We start from the raw sequence: 21,454 nt of genomic DNA, 5'->3' as shown, positions 1-21,454 counted from the left end.
GACCTGACAAGAGCTGAGATGATAGAGCTGGATAAAGAAGGACGCGGTCTCTTGACATGTCTTCACCACAAAATTTCAAATGCTATTAGATTATTAATGATAATCTTAAACTATAATTTATTTTATTATTAAGTTTATTTATTTTATTTAGCCTTGTTGTGCAAGCTCTCTGGAGCTTGTGCAGAGGCAGCAGCTTTTGCCAGAGGGGAACTGGAATCCCCTGGTTGGGCCTGGGTTCTCCTGAGGTTTTTTTTCTCGATTAGAGTTTTGGGTTCCTCGCCACCGTTTGCATACTGTTTTTGCACTATCTGCCTGACCGGGGGGGCTGCTTTAGAATCTTAAAGTTTTACTTAATTAATATTGCATATAGGAATTTATTATCTGTTATATTTGACCTGTGCTTCTCTCTCCTTTATCCTAAATGTGTGCTCTCACTGAGCGTGTGTGTGTGTGCGTACTTGTCTGTGTACGTACGTGTGTGTGTGTGTGTGTGTGTGTGTGTGTGTGTCTGTGTGTCTGTGTGTGTTGGTGCGTGTGCGTGTTGTGTGTGTGGAGTGTTTTGTGTGTGGGTGTGTCTGTCTTCTGTGTTTTCAACCTTTTCTTGTTTTTGCAGGTACAACTTTGATTGTTTTGCTTGTAGTCAATGTGTCTCATGTACAGCTGCTTTGTAACAATGAAAATTGTAAAAGCGCTATATAAATAAAGTTGAGTTGAGTTGAGTTAAAACACAGCATCATACTCATGGTGTATTGGTCTGCACTGTAAGGGATAAACAGAATCCATTTGCGGATACCGCCCAAAGGAAACCATTTGACTGCGGAAATAAAGCCATACGAGCCTTTCCACTATCTCGATCCCTAAACGAGATTCCCGCAGCAGTCTGCACAAGAACGGCTTAAAATTCACAGCCAATCCTTAATTACGCAAAGAGGCAACGGGAGAGAGTTCAAGTGCAGCCTGATTCCTACAGGCACTAGGTGGTACTGTGCGGTCTTAAAGTCGCAGTGAAGTTTTTCATGAAATATTACACCGTTTATTGTAAATAGTTTATCAATGTGGGTCGTTCTCTTTTTAAAATCCGTGTGTCCTCATAATCTTTAGTCAAAATCTGATAATGCATTTCTTTCCTGTAATGGCTGTCCATCTTTAATTAAGCATGTTAGATGGCTTGGGCGGAGCATCCGTTAACTCCTCCCCTTCAACTGTCAGTCTGCTGCCAGTTTCATTTCAAAATGCAACGGCTGTTTTATACATCCAATCAAATTGCGAATAGACCAAAGCCACGCCCACGATTTTTCTCATTAGAAATTCCATTTCACTTGGAAATGCGTCAAAATACGGAAGTAAAAACGACCGCAACTTCCGGTTCACGGGGACTTTAAGCGTAAAAACAGCCATTGAAGGTATAACACCTTGTCTATGAAAACCAATTTTCAGCAGCTGTTTTTCTTTCTTGTGACCAACGGTTCAATAGAAATCAAAGCACATCCAGAAAAGCCGTAGACTGACACATCCACTGACCACAAATAGTCAATATATATTAATATAATTTTATATATTTTTTTATATTTACAGCCCTCATGAGTCACATGAGAAAAGAAAATTGAGTTTGATGTGAAGTACCTGTGAAGAAAGGGACTCACACCTGTAAGTACTGCAGTCAATCCTACACAATGACAGTGTAAACATAAGAGTCTCCACGTGTTCTGTTATTTTACCATAAGCTTTCTCCAGTCACAGACAGTGTTATTGTACATCTTTTTTACACTGACATTGTATTGTGGTTAGACATGTGCCCGGTTAACCACGGTTACCACTAAATCCTGCTGAAACCGAGTTGGCTGCGATAATGCGAAATATATATTATTTTATTGATAATCGATATCATGTTTGTCGGCACGGCTCTGGGATCAGTAGGAAATGCAGCTCGATCTAAAAGCAGTGCGAGTTTAAGTCGCTTATAACGTGCATTTAAACAAGCAACTCTCGTCAAACATGATCATTATAAATATACTTTATTATCATGAAAATACCTGAGGAGGCTTGAGGATCGGTGATAAAAACATGTCCTTGCGCGTTTCCTAGAACTACTTGTGTTATGGTCTTCTTCTGCAGTGCGTATTTGGAGTTTCTGCACGAGAGCGCCCTCTGGCTTTCGGATGCAGCAGCATTTTACCGTACTGCACTCACAAATTGTGCATAAATCACGTGATATATATTTTCGGTTAACCGGGCATATGTCTAATTGTGGTATAATTTATCTTGACCCTAAACAACAACTGTGATTGGTCACTTTGCGCCCCAGTTACACAGCTAGCCTGTCAAAGTGGGCTGCTTTTGGGCAGTTTATACAAAAAGAAAAAAGTCCTTTAACTACAGTCAAAGCTTAGGCAACAGAAGACTACTGGCAGAATAACAGAGAATGAGAGTGAAAAACTGGTGGTTAACGTGAAAGCTAAAATATTTGGAAGTCTTACCGAAAAAACAATTAGCAGCTTCAAAATGATTTCTGCATCTTTGACAATGTTTCAAAACTACCTGCAGATCGCAAAAGAGACTTTCAAATACCATCCATCAATAACATACAGATTTTGGCAACAAACAAGAATATGTGCACTATTTGTAAATTGACACAAACGTTTGGTCTGTAAATGTCTTTTTGACAGATGAGCACAAGTAGTGAACTGGCAACAGCTTCATGACTGTTGTGGAAAGTGTGTCCCCTGGACTGCCTCAGCCCTCCCTCATTTGAGTAAGACCAAATGCAAAATCACAAAGCTGATAATGCACAACACAACAGAACAATGCAATACATTGTAAAGCAATGTAGAAAGGAAGCTCTTGGTGAAAACACAATAAAACACACAAGTGTTCAATAAATAGTTGTTTTAGCCATAATAATCATTCCTTTACATTATAAAATTCTTTAGTCTACCTGTTTATGGTTGCCAAGCAACACTGCGTGTATATTTATATTGACGTGGTGAGGAGCCGGGGTGGTGGAGGGATGCCTGAAGACTGTAGAGAGAATGCAGGTAAGACAGCTTTGTCTATTTGTAGTGGCTCTCTCTTGAGCTGATAAGGTAGATGCTGAGATTGCTGATAGCGAACCAGACGGGTGGATTATCTGCTGGTGCTCGTCCCGAAATGTGTTAATTAAACATAATTCACGGAAGCGCATCACGATCACGTACAGTGATCCTCCTTCCTTTCGCGTTATTCTCCTCCATCCATTCGCGTCTGCGTAACCACTTGCTTGTTATTTGGCGTGAGATTTGTTGGGCAGAGTGAGAGAGCGTAAGAGCTTACAACCCTGAGCTCGTGATTGAGCAGACACCTGATGTTAGGCGCTCTAGTGATATGGGGAGGGGCCATGCATGCTCGGACGCTCCATTGCATCATCGATCCCCGTTTTAGCCCCGCCCAAAAAATCCTGAACAGAGAATTGGTGAAAATTTGTTTAACGGTTTAACTCCACAATTCAGTACTACATACTACTGAGTCTTTGTATGTGTTTCAGCAATACATTTCTAACATCTATTATGTGTTTAGAAACAATTCTCAGAATTATCTTTACCCGGACTTTAATTTACGGTAAACCTCCACATAGAATCAATAACTTTTGAATAGTTTTTATTTTATTTAAAGGTGTGATGAACTGGGCTTGTTTACTGTTTTATACTGTTGTATGAGGTCTACTTATGACGTTCGCGTGGTTTTTACATTTAAAAACATCAAAATCAATAAGTAATAGGCTATTTTCTACCTGGGTTTTGAGGCGGGCTCTACAAACGCTCGGTTTGAATGGGCGTTCCACCATGAAGGCTTGGAAGTAAACCCCCACTGCTATGATTAGATAGCAGTTTGCGTAGTAAACTTAGTTGGAGCCTTCTGTGAATTTGGTTAGAGACGTAACGTTAGGTTACACATTAGCACCATTCGCACGAGATTAGCATTATCTGGGGACATCGTGTGATTTATAAATTACCTCCCCACATCAGTATTTCATGTGATGCATTCGCACGGGATGATTTTACTCAAATTTACTGACTTATTTCCTGGATGTGATGGCAAGGCTTCGCGTATAGTTTGTATAGCCTATAGTTGTATTGCGTTTAATGATATATGACTGTACCTGTCAGCATTTGAGACCCGTGATCGCGAACTGGACAAAAGTTCACCGCGATCGCGGGTCTCAAATGTTACAAGAGTTTCCATGATAAATAAACAAACGGGAGACTCCCGGTAATTTATTTATATGACCCAGCACCCGAAATAATACCAAAACACTTCAAAACAGCCTCCATTATTCGCAAATGGTGGATAAAACCTTGAAAAATGATATACGAGCCTGCCAAATCACAGAGATCCCGATTCACACGGGCTTAAGATCACAGACAACCTCTGCAATTAATACAAATGACTAGAGGTCCCCAGGTAATACTAATCTCGTGCGAATAGTGCTCAGGGCATATCAAGTGATCTCTAACAAAGCAATAGTGACGCATAGTTAAAAAATGTTTTACTCACATAAGATTGCTGCGCCATTCCTATCGGATCCAATATTGATGGCACAGCACTACTTTTTAATTTTAGTCTCTCCACAAATCCAGCATCGACCTGTGCTTTGTTCACGAAGGAATGAAGAAATGAAATGAACAAACGCTCCATGTTTTTCCCACATGAGCTGGAACGTCTTTAAAAATAAACTTTAACCACGCATTCCTAATATCGGAATCCGAAGGAAGGTTATGCAGCGACTGTGTTCTTCCACAACCAGGGATGGCACAATATTTAGCGATCTTTAACGGCATGTTTGTTTATTGCTTGCTCGCTCTATCTGGTTCCGCTCAACTTGTGTTACTTCAGAATTGTCATTCACGAACCAGTGGGTGGGGCTAGAGAAGTAGTCGTTGATCTTTCTGTGGAGGTGGTGTTCAACCTATCAATGACGTCATAGATAGGTGCATTCCAGAACCTGCCGTTCGCTGGGCCTGGTGTCAATAACAGTTGTAATCTCAGTAACAAGGGCATTTTCAGTTCTGACACTTACATGATGTTCGCGTGAATACGATTCCCTCTCATATAACAAAACCTCGGGTTAAAGTTGTGGTTTTAATTCATGGCATATTTAACACAATTTATTTAAAACAAATATTTATATTAAATCAAAAAAATTTTGCTATATTATAACCAAACAAAGACCGGAATTTAACTTCGGGCAGTCTTTATAGAATAATAATATTATGTTTGCATTCTATTGGCATTTTACAACAGCTCCAAAGACATCTTACTCAATCAGTCTAAAGGCTAAAATACACTACAAGACTTTTGCTCAGATTTTGTCCAGATTTTCATTCTGGACTTGTTGCAGAAACTCTGTGCCAATCTGCAGATTTGATCAGTTAGTGTTTTTCTATCTGAAACTTTCAAAAAGTCTGCAAGTGTATGATGTCTAGTTTAAAAAAAATCTGTTAAGATTTTAAAAGTCTTGCAGTGTATTCCAGCCATAAGAGAAACAATCCCTTGTATAATTCCACTGTTTTCTTTTTCTGAGTAATTTTCATACCCTTTATCAAAGTTTTATGCTGCGTTTTCATTTCTGACTGATCGAACAGCCTCATATCAAAATAAAAAAGAAATAAGGAAAGCTTTCACACACACACAGAGATTGATCTGCTGGGGTACGAGCCAAAATGGGGCCCAGCCTGCGTGCCAAGTCAAACAGGCCTCCCGTCTCTACTCAGTGCAACAGTCGAAGAGTAAGGCTGCTAGCGTTTGACACCTTTTTCATTTTCAGATAAAGTATTGCTTTTCAAAGGCATGGCCTATTTTTTCTCTCTGCTTTTTCCACTTGCTATAATCAGAGTCTCTGGTCCTTTCTTTCAGGCATAGCAAATTGTGTGCTCCCGTCCTATGGGATGATTGAACATATTCTTTCTACTTTCTTCTCTGCGGCCCATTTCCAAGCCAGTTCCCAACATCATATGATACCAGGCATGTGATGACATCACAATTTTGGCACAGAAGGTCTTTTGATGTCTTACGTCCTTAAAGGTGAAATCGTTCATGTCTGATGACCACAAAAAGGCAATAACGCCCCGGGTCATTATTAGAAAAGCTTTACATCAACATCTTTCATGCAACACTCTATGACGCCTCTTGTCTTATTAAATACAGGTTTCAGCCAAAACTGGGTCAACAGCGCTTGGTCACAATGCGTGACAGGCTGCCACATACCTCAGCCAGGTGGGAACATGGAAAATGTGCTTCATAACGCACATTACTTTATTTTAAATCCAACAAACATACACCAGCTACATATGGTTGTCACTCCTCTGACAGCAATTCTGTTATGGATGGTTTCAAAACAACAACATAAATAAACATTATGTGGCCCAAACTTAACTTCCAGTAGACCTCCGCAAATGAGTCTATAACTGTTGAGTATTTTAATTGAATTTAATACAATTAATATACAACAAAATATAAATTCATATTAACATAAATAAAAATTTTAAAAACGTATAATCAAACAGACCGGAAGTTAACTTCGAGCCAGGAGCGTGCATCCGATGAAACCAATGCACACACAGTTTGATTATTTATTAAGAGTGACAACCAAATTTACTTCAGAACTTAATTTAATCCCAAAACTCATTTTACTAAATATGCTATTTAATTGTGATTTTTGCAAGCGATTTTAAAATATCTGTCTTCCCCCATTCAAGCTGATAGGACTGTGGTCTTGCTATGATTGCAATAGCTGCCCGGAGACGTTGCAAATATGGCCGCCAAGCAGCATGACTTCCATAAACTGACAGTTTTTTTGTCAAATTATTATTCTTGACAATAGATGTTCCTATCAGCTCTGTGGTCTAAAAAAATGATACTTCCATTACACAATTTCAGCCAAAAACACCAACAGCTATCTTCGGCAGATTGTGTTAACAATAATTCACTCCTGTATTTAAATATGGCGGCCACTCCTAAAACCATGTATGAAACAATTAGTAAAAACATATATATTAATATATTAATTCTAGAATATTAATTCTAGCCAGATATGGCCGTGAGAAAGGGAGCTTCAGTTTTATGACTCACACTGAGCTTCTGATCCTATGAATGGCCCTCGAGAGATCATTTAGAAATCTGTGTCTTTATCGACACTGTCCAGAGGAAACAATGGGCAATGTGTGTGACTTTCTATACTCACAGCCAACAAATCGTAAAACACAAGATATTTGGATTCTGCTCTTTCTGCTCTGATAAACATGTTGATTGCACTTAAACACTGTCTGTTAACTTACTAGACAATCTTTAAATAAGTAAAAATATTAACTATTAATATATGTATTATCTTATATATTGTCTTTTATTATTGTGTAAGTGCTGCATGACGTAATTGCCCCTTGAGGCTGCATTAATGATAGCACACACAATACCTTACACTGCGCAGCATCATCCACACAAAACAGCCAAAATAGTGCCACACAACTGACGTGCTGTTGCTCTTTTACACTAAAGTTTCCACAGTGCCACGTTTTGTCGAGCCTGAGGCCATTGTACAAAAGATCAATGTACAAATTAATTATTTTACATGCAGGCAGGCGGGAAGCGCGCTCAAATAGAGACCGGCGCAGTCGCAGCGCGCATGTGGTGCAACGCGCTCTACAACCGCGGATAATGGTTCAAATAAAGAGGCGCGGCAATCACATCATGATTTAATCGCAAATGCAATTAATCATTCAGCCCTACCCGGACGTGTAATATATATTGAAATATCGAAAATGTGTTTAAAAACCATATCACCGTTATTGAAATTAATTATATCGCGATAGATATACAGTAGTTATCAAATTATTGTCCAGCCCTTGGTAAACTATTGCTTTAATGAATAAACTTAGTTACCCTCACAAAGCAGTTTGCAATTCATCACTCGCAATGCATTGTGCCATTCAAAACATGCACCATTATGCACGTGCACAACTGTCTGTCCAAATCCAAAGGGACATGCTTCCATAACATTGAAACTTGTGTCTTCCGAGACACCTAGCTACCAAATAAACAGCTACGACATTACAGCAGTGACGCAAACATCCTACAATGTCCTGACCCGTAAGTGCAATGTGAAATCAAACTCTGGTTTGGACCGAGCAGCCACCAAACAAAGTGTGAAAACAGCCCAATTGTGCGTTTATTACTCTACTGTGTTATGCGGGTGGCTCAGCTCATTTCTCACAGAGCCACTTGGCAGGTCTCACTTCACAGCTGCCTCAGGTTTCACTAGTTCAGGGTCATCCAACGAGAGGTCTCCACGCCAGGCCCTCTCCCTCCTCTCTATGAATCACACAGGCCACTCCAACGCAAAAGTTGGACCGGATTGCTGCAGATACAACTGACTGAAAGATTTAAAGGCCCTCATTTACCCTACAGTCCCTACCACTGTCTCCCTTGCAATTTACCTTAAAAGCCTTATGAGCAATGAAGCATATGTTGACTTCACTGCATGTTTTTTTACACTTTATGGAGAACTTTATGTACTATTAAATGTCCAGTGAATGAAATTTAGCAGCATCTAACAGTGATTTCGAAGCACTACGGTGGTTGACACAGGGCTAAGATGTTGTCACGTTTTTACTTCTTTGCCGAAGGAGATAACGTATACAAAACATGGTCTATAGAGCAGTTTGTCCATTTAGGGCTACTGTGTTTGTGGCCCTGTGTGTATGTACTGTAGATAGAAAACGATCCATTATGTAAGACCTCAATGATGCTCGTGTTTTAATGAGTGTAAAACCATACAGGCATGTTAGCCTTCGTATAAGATTTGAAGCTGTTATAGCAGCAAATTACAACCGCAAACTCCCTAATTATAAGAAGAAATTAAATGTTTATTAAACACATAAGGGTGTGATTGGCTGGCTATGCACTTTTAGCCATGTAAAAATAAACGCTTGAGGTTACTCCAAAACTCTTCAATCTGGTTTAAGGTAACTTAAGTTATAATTGAAGAGTACATCACATTATCTGATAAAGCCTGCAGAGAATGTGCTTAACAAGATCCTGATCCAAGTGCTTTTTCCCTACAGTATCCATTGAAGTCAGTGTTAAAGGCTTGTCTAAGGTGTTGCCAAGATGAAACGTGCTAAACATGACAAAGTAAGACTTGACCCTACAGCATCAATAAATCCAGTGACATCCCAGTAAATCTGCCTTTAGATACACACATCCAGAACAAGATGCATGCTCCTGTCCTGTAACAGTATGCTAAAGCAAGAATACACATAACTCTTAGAAACACACTATAAAAATCCAACTTGAATACAGTATGTTCATCTAACAAAGGTAATTACTTAAACAAATATTTTTTTTCTAGAAGGAGCCAATATACTATTTTGTGTGTACTGAACAAAAGCAGCGTGTGATAAAGATTATTTTGTTGACTGGATTTAGATAATCCAGTTTTTGTCCAAAACTTGCAAAATTATGTAAACTCAACAAACAGAAAAGTTCCCAGCATGCATTGTGGCATATTTAGTTTGGTTTTGAATCAAATTTTTTAAAAGGATTCCTGTTTTAGTGTTTGCTAACTTTATTCATGCAGTTGTTGTTGAAAATGCTTAGTTGCCTGCACTCTAAAAAGTGATTTGTTGTCTCAAAAACCATATTGTATTATGTTAAGCAGTTTCTACTTAAACATACATATTTATAACATTTTTAGCTTAACTTAAAATACTTTGTTCAAGCAACACAAAAATATAAATAACAAGAACTAGGGCTGTGCCGGTGGCCGTGACAACCGCACCAACGTGGTGGTAAAGTGCCATGAGGGTGGTGAACTGCCACCGGCGATAGTGCAAGTCACTGTGACAAATATAAGTGTAATAAAAATGACAGTTGTCTTTCAGTTGTGGATGGTTTTATTTAAAAGATGGAATGCAATGGATCTTGTTGTGAAATGAACAGATACATAAAATCAAAACCAGCTATGCCAGCTTGCTTAGTGTTGGAGCGCGCGCGGAGAGACATCTACTCATTTGCTGAACGTGCATTTATTGCAGCTGTATATGTCTTAATCTGGACAATGTCAACATGTTAGTTTCCCATCAACAAGTAGGAAAAAGTAACTTTTTTATGGCAATCTGAATAGGAAAGCCAAGGTAGGTTTAAATAGTTTGTTTCAAATGGAATTGTTAAGGACTGCAAGGGTTAATAAGCGACTGACTGAAGCTTTTTTATTTCATTTTTCACTTTCTTATATTATTTAAGTTTTGATTATTTACTGATGTTTATTTAAATGTTTTATATGCTGTAGTGTGCCGTTTCACTGATGGATTTGCGCATTAAACATGGACGGATGTTTCATCCCCATTTATTTCAGATATCATTCACAGAGTATTTAAATAAGGTCTATATCTCTCTTTCACTCGTCATGTGGTTGCTACACACAAATATAATAATATAAATAGTAGCCCTAACAAGAACAGCTCAGGAGTATGCATAAAGTGAATGGAAAATTTTGAGCTATGCAAACTACAGTTAAAATTAAGTAAACATAACATACATTTCCAGAGCAATGAACTTAATATTATCAGTACAAATGCTGTGAGGAATACCCATAAGCCCTTGTGCCTAAAAAGTTGCTTTTTTTATAATAAGCACTTTTGAGGCACTTATATGGATGTAAGATGTATAAAGAGATTTAAGATGTATTTAGTAGTATTGATGTTGTTTTGTTGTGAATAATCGTTTTCTGCAAAGTTACCATTCAGGTAATTTGTGTTTGCTTTGGTAAGCATACACCCTGTTCAACCTATCGTATTTCTTGCCACAATAAGGAAGACACACATAAGAAATGCAGTATCATCTCCATGACTGACATCAAATCAGTCATCAATTATTTCAATATTATTTGTTATAATATTAAATAATTTATTAATAATAAATATTAATATTAAACTTCACTATTCTATATGAACATTAAGGTAAATTAATTTTAAAATGTAAGTGCAGCCTACATGAGCACTGTAAGGTGATTGAACTCGTGCCACATAATTTTTTTAAGTAAAGGTCAAGTGAACTGATATATTTGTGTAAACGCAACAAAGATTTTCTTGATATTTTTTTAAGTTGAATTTACTTAAAAACCATGGTGAACATATATTTTATGTAAAGTCAACACATAATTTTTTATAGTGTGTTGTACTTTTAGAGTTGTTTTTAATGAATGATGTTTCATGATTGATGTTTGTGTTTCTGAGGTTGAGGTCTAAGTGCATGATCCCATGCTCCTACCCCTGAAAGTGGACTCAACACAAAGAGAGCATGTTTATAATGTAATAAAAATAATATAAGAAAACTTAATATTTTAGGTTGGGTGGACTTAAATCCATAGTTGAGTGAACTCACAAATTTCCTTGTTGTCCAGTTATTTCAGGTTGGTTCAACTGATTTTTCTCTTTTGTAATTACTAAGAAAATTTAGTTGAGATAAACTACTTGATTAAAAGTTGTGTAAACAAGAAAAAGCTAGTGGAAATTGGTACTAAGATTGTTGTGTGGTCTTTTTACAGTGCAAATATAAAAGGTCAGGTGTTCCAAGGTTAAGAGATAGTGATCTGAACACGCTGACAAATGAGAGCAAACTCAAGCATAAATCAAAATACACAACGGTTATATAGTTGAGTTTCCTGTTTCCCCTATGCGGCCCCCTTAAAGCTGTAATGAACGTCCAAAGAAATACTGACGATGGTCAGTACCAAACAAAAAACACTTTAATGATAACACTGGAGATGATCAGGAGTGTATAACATTCATACGTATATTACAATTAAGACGAGACCAAGAAACATGAAACAGCCAGAGTATATATAGTGTCCAGTGATGAGGCTGATGACGGGCAGGTGCGATGATTACTAACACGGGACGGTGTGGGAGCGCGGGGCGTGATGGGTAACGGAGTCCGTGTGGGAGCGCGGGGCGTGATGGGTAACGGAGTCCATGGGGGAACACAGGAGAAAACAGGCATGGGGACATACGGAACCGTGACAAAAGCTAAACCGCCATCTGCAATCCGAAGATGCAGATCTTTATTTTGGAATCTCACCTCTGTTCAAAACCCATGCTTCCTTTACCCCAAACTTTTCTGCAGAAATGAGACACAGCCGAGACTTTCTCAGACTTTGGAGGCCGCGTGAAATTGGGTTTTACTTTATCTGTTGACTTGCTGGCTGTAATTATTTGGCTCCAAAACGTACCACAGCGAGAGTATGCCATAGCTTTACAGTTTAAATTGGAGTCAAGTCAAGCGGCTTGTGCACACTTGTTTGCTATGTAAGCTCTGTAATGAGCTGAATGATTGTGTTACCCACCCAAAATGGCACATGGGGGTTACAAAAATGCTACAAAAACAAACATAACATTTATTTTATTTAACACCTGACACAAAAAAATGTGCCTCTATTTGAAAGCTCAGCCTGTGGAAGATATCACTTTTCTTCAGCCAGCTCCATTTGTCTTTGAGAACTCCATTCACAATATTGGATGGGATCAAGACTTTTATTTTGACAGTGTGCTATAAATTCATTTAAAGACATATTGGCAGCAAAAAGGGAAATGCCAGTCGCCTACAGCTAAAAGGCACAACAATTACAATCTGTGTTCACACAGAATCAAGCACAGCACAATTGCACTCCAACATAAAAATTACACAAACAGCAAAAACAGCAGACTGACACAACACACACAACAGACCTGACAAAAATCATCCTAATAAAATATTACACTCTGCTGTTTGAGGAAAATAATAAATAACAACTCTTTTCAGGGTTTATTCTGAGGTATTTGGCCTAAAAATAGAATCCTGGGTGTAAATGATGCCCTTCACATCAAAGGCAAAATGAAAAGAAAATGATTAAGAGGTGAGGCACACCAGCGTTGCCAAACCCTCAGCTCATGGACTCAACCCAGCTGAATCTTTTAAGCATGATCGTTTATATAAAAATAACTGCCTAAAAAGCAACCCGTTACGCACAATCAGTTTCTGTATTATTTCAGTGACCCAGACCTATTCATAATATTCTGCAAGATAAACACTGTACAACAAGCAAACATTAGGATTTGTTGAGAGAAATTTACAGCGCACAAAGATGCAGTTATGCAATGCGTACAATGCAAATAATGTTCCTCAAGAAATAAAACATTTGTGAACAATACCACAAGTCTAAGTGCTTTTGATTGCCTGCCAATTCACTTATCGTCCATTTTAGAGTACACTATCTATAGAAGTTATATATTACCCAGGATTATTTGAAATGGAGGTGATGACGCATGCGTTTTTCTGCTCTAAAATCAAACCATAAATCAATTTATCAGACATTTATCAATTTTTCAAAAGCAGTGTATTCTCTGACACATAAGCACAAGAGACAAATATACATTGTTTGCGCTGTATTTGTCCAGCTAACAGAGCATGAAACATTGTGCTCACTCCTATCATGCTAAATTTAAAACCAGGTTACCTACAGACAGTGTAAAAAAAATGAGGCTAGAAGTAGCCATTTTTATCTATAGTGCGGTTAGGGATGGGTACGTGTACTCGGACGCGACATGATCAATGATGAAAACGATGATCGTTTGGGTCTATAAATACATTTTTAAATAAAATTATTTTCTTTCTCTCTGATTGGTTATGCTGGTATTTCGGGTGATAGTCAGAGATTTGATTGGTGGCGTTGCAAGAGTTTGCGGTCCAGAGCTAAGTCCGGAGCACTGAAGGGCATTTTGAAAGCGCACAGTGATGCCTGGTTTCACTTTGAACATTTAAAAGAAATATCACCGTGAGGTGAAGCGTCATCATTGCCCTTTCGCATTTGTGAAGTCTCTTATACTCGTCTGACTTGTCTGGCTGATAGTAGTGGTCTCACATGACCTCACCAATCTTGTCATAGTTTTATCAACATACATTTTCGTGTCAGTGTTGTAATTAAAATATTTTCATTGTCACCATGAGGGACACGCCCCGCCCCCTCTAATGCCACGCCCCCAATTAATCGAGTACAGGTTTTTCAAACCTGTCCAGTACTCTAAATGAAATATGATATGATCAAAAATGCCCACCCCTAAGTGCGGTGGTACTATCCTCCAACACTTTGAGATTTCGTCAGCTGCAGTAGAAACCGTCTTGCACTGCACACTTCCTTACAAAAGATTTATAATAAACAACAAGATTCATTCCGTATTATTCACTAAGATTCACAGATCCTCAAGGACACCAAAAGTGAGCCATAAGGCCCATTCCAATAAAGATAACAATTTAAAAGATTTCTACATTTAAGAGGTCACATCACAACTAAAATGATTAACAATACAGAAGAACAATATTGTTGGGTCACTTTCAGAGCGACTTTTTTCTAGCTGATGTGATGAACAATAAAACATTGACAGCCAATAAAAATCTATTTAAAGAAAGAGTTTGAGCACTTAAAATAAGAATAAAGCATAACATTATCATCCGATGGTGTGGACACTACTACAGTTATCTTTACAGTTATCATTGTTTGTGTGAACTGGCCTTAACAACCAACTAGACAAAACAATCCCAAACATTCCACGCAATAATTTCCTACAAATCATTTATCATAATTTAATTATAATCGTTGTTATTTTTTCTCTGCGCAGACCTGAAGAAGCATATACTGTATACAATGAGAAGGTGTGCATCACAATTTATTTACACAGGAATTATAATTGTTGATAATGCGGTCGGTGGCATCATTAGCACTCAAGCGAAACTCTATACAGGACAAAGCAGCGGTTTTTAACAGACATAATACTAAATAGGATTTATTATTTCTTGCTTCACAAGGTGTTATGGCTGCAGAAGTTGTACCTGCAATTCACATGGATTATTTCATTTCATAGCTATACAACAAGTGGAACACTAAAACCAGACGTGTAAAATGTTATGGGATTTCGGGACATTTGATTGTTCAGGTTTTTACTGGAAAGCGAATTTAGACCTCGGACCTCCTGAAACTTTCATCCAATACCCCTGACTGTTCTTTACAATAATTCAATGTTGGGCTGCACTTACCACCAGTCAGTCATTCTTATGTCTTCTTTGCACTCTTTCCATTCAAAAAACAAACCAGCAAATTCCAATTCCAATTGAACAACGGCGAGGAAGCGCAGATTAAAAAGCTTGTCTGAGATGTAGAGTTGTTAATAAGTGTGAAGTGTGTCTTTATAAACCGCCTCTTCTAACACTCTAAATCCTAGCATATATTCGTCTCTTTTGGTTTTGTGTCTGCGTGGGGCGAGGGACCGGGTTTCTAAAGCTGTTTAGAAAGGCCAGATGAAACGCTGGTCCTCATTGACATGGAAACCACAATCTCTCGTTAACAAACCAGGCTACAGACAAAAGAAGACATGAAATACGGAGTTGGCTTGCAACCAGAGAACAATGGAATACAGAGCCAGCAGAACTTTTTGTGCATATCAGACTGGCAGAAGATATCAAGAAATCTACGAGTACACGAGGCTGCGTACATTCGCGTGTTCCGTACGTCCACAATGTGTGTGCAGTGTTATCATAAAGGAGTCAGAACAGCGACAGCTGATGTTCACAGAAGATCAAACTGAGTGCTGGTAATTTCTCTCGTGTTTCGCAGGATACTGCGCTTATCAGAAATGAAAGCTGCGCTGCCCTCAAACCGAAGTCAAAGTTCAGTTCAGCATCTGCCGTGAACGCAGTCGAGGAAGAAGATTAACACGCCTTGTAGCACTGTCATGAATTGTGTAAGAGATGACACATGTCACAGGCAAGGCTACAGTACGTTTAAAGCCAGTATTATCTTTAAAGATAAACCAACAAACTGTAGTGAATGCATGTTAATACTACAACACACAGAGTAACATAAACGCTATGCTTAAAATAATTGAACATGTATACAAAACAAGAGCAGACACTGCAAGAACACCTCGCTTAACAATGTTAACTGTTTTTAAAAGCAGATTTAACTTTTACTGCTTTTTACAAAACTAAAATTAACTGATAACACCGGTCAATGTTTTACGAATGGGCTTATCTGCAGTGTCAAATTTGTGTGCTTTAGATAGAAATGCATGACAGATATACAGTAAGGCTAGAGAGAGAATAGTGTGATGTACTAAGGGTCACAGGCACTCCTCACTACTTAGTCAACAAAAAATTTCACACCAACGTGAGCATGACAATGCCGAGAAGCACTTTTCAGAAACATATTTATCATACGAGGCATGTAATGGGTTTGGTCTGATATCATCAAATCATGAAAAGCAGCCAACTGAGGTGTAAAACAGGATGTTTACTACGATTTGGGTGTGAAGTTGCAAAGACGTACAAATCAAAGTAACAAGGACTTTTGATATATGACGTAAACAATTAAAAACTCTTCAAGAATTTCCAAGTGCTTGATGGGTTTGCTGAAGTGGCCACAAGCTAACCACGTTCATATTGCAAACCCATCATTGTTAACCACAAAGCCATTTAAATTACCCAGCATGCTCTTTTGAGGGTCTGATGTAGTACAATATTGAACGGGGTATAGCTGCAAACCCTTCTTTTCCATTACACATTTTCACTTTACATTTGGCATTTTTGTCTTACATAGGAGGGGGCTGTGGTATAGCGAGCTGCTAGAAGAGGGGCCACGGAAGGTCACTTCCTCCCATTAAAAACTCATCAGGACCAGGCAGAACATCCCAAGCTACTGTTGGATAATGCCTGCAACTCATCTTTGTCTGGTTTTTATAGCTCAGCCCTGGTAAAGATGTGCATACTTAAAACACTAGGCGAAAAGACATCAACCACAGAACCTACAATAGCTACACAAAGAAAACTCATTTCTACGAATCCTACAAAAGGTAACTTGATATACAGTTTCATAATATATAAGTAATTATGCATTTAGATGAGAAACATTGACAAAAGATAAAACCTACTGAGCCTTTTGGAAAATTAAAAATAAATACCAGAAGAATGTGTAATCATAATATTGCAACAGGTGGCATATTTCAAAAGGATTCATACAGTATGTGTTAACACAGTATAATACAATGAAAAGCTATCGCTGGATTACTTAATAAAAAAGAGGTTGCACTAGTATGACTTACCTAAAATATAATTTCATGCACATTACAAAATTCTATGAGGTATTTAGATCTTCAAGCAAAATGTGACAAGGCTTATAAGAAATACAATAATCTAAACTAGGTATTTTCTAGGTCAATTGATACCTTTGGTAGAGTCCTATTGGAGAAGGCTGAATGAAGTAAACTATGTCCTTAAGTTCAAACTGCAAAAAATTACATTAAAGTAACGTTACTGTATAATGTTTAACATGTCATTATAAATTTCAAGCAATGAAATAACCATCCAAGCTTTTAAATAAAAAATTTTTTATATAAAAATGTACATAAACAATTACAAACACGCCATAAAAACACAAGCCAAACTAAAAACGTCTATGCTGAAACGCAGACACCGGTACGGTAACATTTTACACTTAACATAAACTTTCGTAAAACCCATATCTATGCATAAGATGACTATAATTGAATATCTATAACCATAAACTCACATGTATCTGTTGTGCAAATGTTATAAAGTGAATACTGCGAAAACAAGCACCTTAATTGAACCTATGAACACAATGATGCATGCCAGCTATAGTGCACTGTGTGTAGCAGAGGCACATACTGTACTAACAGACATTGAGCTACAATGTGTATGTCGGTACAGTATGTGCTTGCTAAACTAGGCCCCATACACAGCGAGACACTCTCCTCGCCGGCGACCTGTGCAATGTCAGTCGAACTAACATGCATTAAACTCGCGGGACGTCTGTTTTATCATACAGTGAGAAGAGATGAGAATAAATCATTTTAGATTTACGGCTCGCGATCTGTCAAACCACACCGCTAGCGCACACACCAGAGATAGCTTCGTTTTGGCTATATAACACGAGCGAACGTAACACGCACGCGCGCGAAAGCTGTGAATATCAGAGCACGTCGTGCTACTCACCTTGTGAATGTTTGGCGGGTTTTGAGAGTGATCCGGAGAAGTCAAAGCGTCCAGGCGGTTCGCGTATCCAGTGTAGTGCAGAGACACGAGTGAACACGTTGAGCCGATACCACCACAGCGTTCCTTCAAACTAATGGTTCCTCCTCCTAAAGTCCTCCTTTCGGTATTTAGGACATGCACTAAGCTCTCGATCTTGGTTGTTTTACCACTTGGTTTCTAGGGGGGAGAAAAGTGCTCTGGCCGGGCTGCCACGACAGGGATTTGAAATGAGGAGAAATACTACGATCGCTCCTCCCTCCCCAGTCCCGCTCTCATGTACAGTACCACAAGGCGCGTATAAAACTATTTATTAAACTATCTACCGCTCTCTACAGGACTAACATTGTAAAATACTAGATGACTGCACTTCGCTTGCTCGTGCGCGCGCGCGCTCTCTCTCTCTCTCTCTCTCTGTCTCTGTGACACACGGTGGATTGTTGCCGGTGTTGTGCCGAATTTTGACTCCCCGACAGATTACGACTCCCCTCATTGATTTTGATGGGGGATTAGCTAATCCTAACCCCTCCCCCACATCTAATCCTAACACCTAATGTTAGTGGGGAATGGGGGAAGTCATAATTCGGCAGGTGTCATTTTTCGGCACAACACCGGAACTGCTGTCAGGGAATGACAGTGCGCTTCGCGTCAGTCAATCATTTATTCTGATGAAGAATACTCACCTCCGCGCCACTGTTATTAGACATGTATGGTCAAATGCATTACAATAATTGTGCATGAAGTCAGAGTATTTAAATCTCATGGATAAAAACGAAATAGTTCGTTATTTATATGCCTATATGTGACCCTGGACAACAAAACCAGTTTTATGAGTCAATTTTTCGAAATTGAGATTTTTACATAATCTGAAATCTGAATAATTAAGATTTCTAATGATGTATGGGTTGTCAGGATCAGACAATATCTGGCCGAGATACAACGGTTTAAAACTGGAATCTGAGGATGCAAAAAAATCTAAATATTGAGAAATTTTTTTTTGAAGTTGTTAATCAGAGGCACTTTAACAGGCCATCCATTCATAAAAATAAAGTTTGTATATATTTAGGGTAGAAAATTTACAAAATATCTTCATGGAACATGATCTTTACTTAATATCCTAATGATTTGGGGCATAAAAGAAAAATCGATAATTTTGACCCATGCAATGTATTTCTGTCTTTTTCTAAAAATGTTCCCGTGCTACTTAAGACTGGTTTTGTGATCCAGGGTCACATATGTTTGTATTCTGTAGTGAAGGGTAATAAAAACATTGTGCCCTAGTAAAAATTAACAAATTTGCTTTAAATGCATATTTTATTAAGGTATGAGAGATTTCATGTGTTAACAAAATGTTTAGACCAGTCCCTCAGAAAGGTATCCTGAGATGTAATTGCACATTTTTTGCCCAAAAAGTGGAAAAATGTGAACGATTTATGCAGAGTACAAGTACAGAGCCAGTGAAATGCAGTAAAATATTGATCCGTGGAAAGGGGAGCCCACCATTCCTGAACACAGTACAATAGGTCAGTACGTGGAGTAGACGCAGCAAGCACTCCATTTCTCTTTCCCAAAAATCTGTTTAATATATGTTCCCCGTGGGTAGAGGACGTAACAGATATTAAACTGATATGAACATACCCTTGATAGTGGCCAGAGAAAAGGCAGAGAAGTAAAAGCACAAACAGAAAATATCAAACTATCATTTTGGTCAACAGGTTAGATTTAATAGATTGCACACATTAATAATCATTAAAACACTTGTGATGACTTGCTCCAAAATGTCATTTATGAAAAAAACTCTTATGCTGAGAATAGAGTTTTTGGTTTCAGTTAAAATAAAAAATAAAAGAGCCACTTTTTTAACTCTCCGAAAGCCATCATTAAAAACAAAAAATATACGCCTTTTGTGGGGACAAAATATCATTTTGTGTGTAGTAAAAAGCACAATAGAGAAAACATTTACGCTTTTGTCCGAAGTGACTTACATTGCATGATACTATCCTCATTTGTATTCGAGGATGTGCAATCCCTGGGATCAAACCCATACCTTGCTGGTGCCCATGCTCTGACCACTGAGCTACAGGATTTACTGTGACAAAGATTGTTCTTTCATAGCTCAGGAGATTTGACTGAGTGCTTGGTTGTGGGATAGTTCATCCAAAATAACATTTATTTCATCATTTATTCTTCCTCATGTTGCTCAAAACTTGAGCAAAAAAGTAGATATTTTGAGAAATGTGGTTCCCTTTCTGTCGGTCTCTCGACGTTGTGTCTAAGGGCGACCAAGGTGACCGCGCAGGCCCTGGGTCGGGCGATGTCCACCATGGTGGTCCAGGAAGGGCATCTCTGGCTCAACCTTGCGCAGATGAGCGACGCCGAGAAAGTCCGCTTTCGCGACGCGCCCATTGCGCAGGGTGGGCTGTTTGGTGACACTGTCAAGGACTTCGCTCAGCAGTTCTCGACAGTGAAGAAGTAGACGGAGGCGATCAGCCATATTCTACCCCGCCGGGACTCGGCCGCCCGTAGGCCTTCGAGTTCCCGTGCGGCCTCTGCTTCCCAGCAGCCCTGGCCCCCTTCGAAGCCAGCTCCGGTTCCAGCACTCCCTACCCAGGCGGCACCCCGGAAAAGGGCGTCGAAGGGGAGACCACCACCCCGTCAGCAACCTTCGAGGAAGAAGCGACCCTGACGGGAAGACCCCAGGGAGGTTAACACCATCGGGCCCGTTTCCAGCCATATCATCGCTGGACGGTCGATCCGGGACGGTTCCTGCCCCGTTCCAACATCGTTCCCACGGGGGCCTAGCGCCCACTTTTTCAAAAAAAGAGTTTCCTATCTCCCTGGGTGTTCTTCATAGCCGCTCTCACCCTCTGTCAGACGGTGTTCGGCCACTCGACGTTGCGTCTTGGCGAGGCGCAACATCGAATGTATTTTGCAGCCCTCAGCACTCTCAAATCGACGGTGCGGGGACCTGCATCGCCAGGCAGGCAAACCAGCAGAGCCAGTCTTCTTCCCGGGGGCCCCCCGGCGAGAGACCCGCACTGCCAGCCATCGAACCACCCCCCGGTTCGTTCCCTTAGTCCCCCTGTCACGGTCCCCGGGAGCTTGACTCGAGCTTCCCACACCGTCACGGTGGCTGAGAAGGACGATCCGTCTCGGCTACGCGATCCAGTTCGCCAGAAACCCACCCAAGTTTCGGGCATCCTCGCCACCTCGGTCAGAGGCCGGGATGCTCCCATACTACGGGGCGAGGTCGCCACACTTCTGGCGAAGGGTGCGATCGAGTCCGTCCCCTTAGCCGAGATGTCCAAGGGGTTTTACAGCCCTTACTTCATCGTCCCCAAAAAAGGCG

General features: G+C 39.5%; 1 protein-coding gene and 1 non-coding gene across 2 annotated transcripts in view; both read right to left on the bottom strand.

Annotated features, from left to right (window-relative positions):
- thrab (thyroid hormone receptor alpha b) overlaps positions 1-18,366 on the bottom strand; it is a 145,610-nt gene extending 127,244 nt beyond the window's left edge. The window contains exon 1 of the mRNA XM_057357804.1: positions 18,070-18,366. The gene's annotated coding sequence lies outside the window, so the exon portion shown is untranslated. The remainder of the gene's footprint in view (positions 1-18,069) is intronic.
- A 1,228-nt stretch (positions 18,367-19,594) lies between these two features.
- On the bottom strand, positions 19,595-19,779 carry LOC130569677 (U2 spliceosomal RNA). Its single transcript, XR_008964872.1, has one exon. It is a non-coding gene; the product is annotated as a U2 spliceosomal RNA (small nuclear RNA).
- Positions 19,780-21,454: the final 1,675 nt, after the last annotated feature.

This window comes from Triplophysa rosa, linkage group LG18 (genome assembly GCF_024868665.1).
Source record: "Triplophysa rosa linkage group LG18, Trosa_1v2, whole genome shotgun sequence".
Taxonomy (NCBI): Eukaryota; Metazoa; Chordata; class Actinopteri; order Cypriniformes; family Nemacheilidae; genus Triplophysa; species Triplophysa rosa.
The sequence above is the reverse complement of the archived record's forward strand: the minus strand, read 5'-3'. Positions and strand labels throughout refer to the sequence as shown.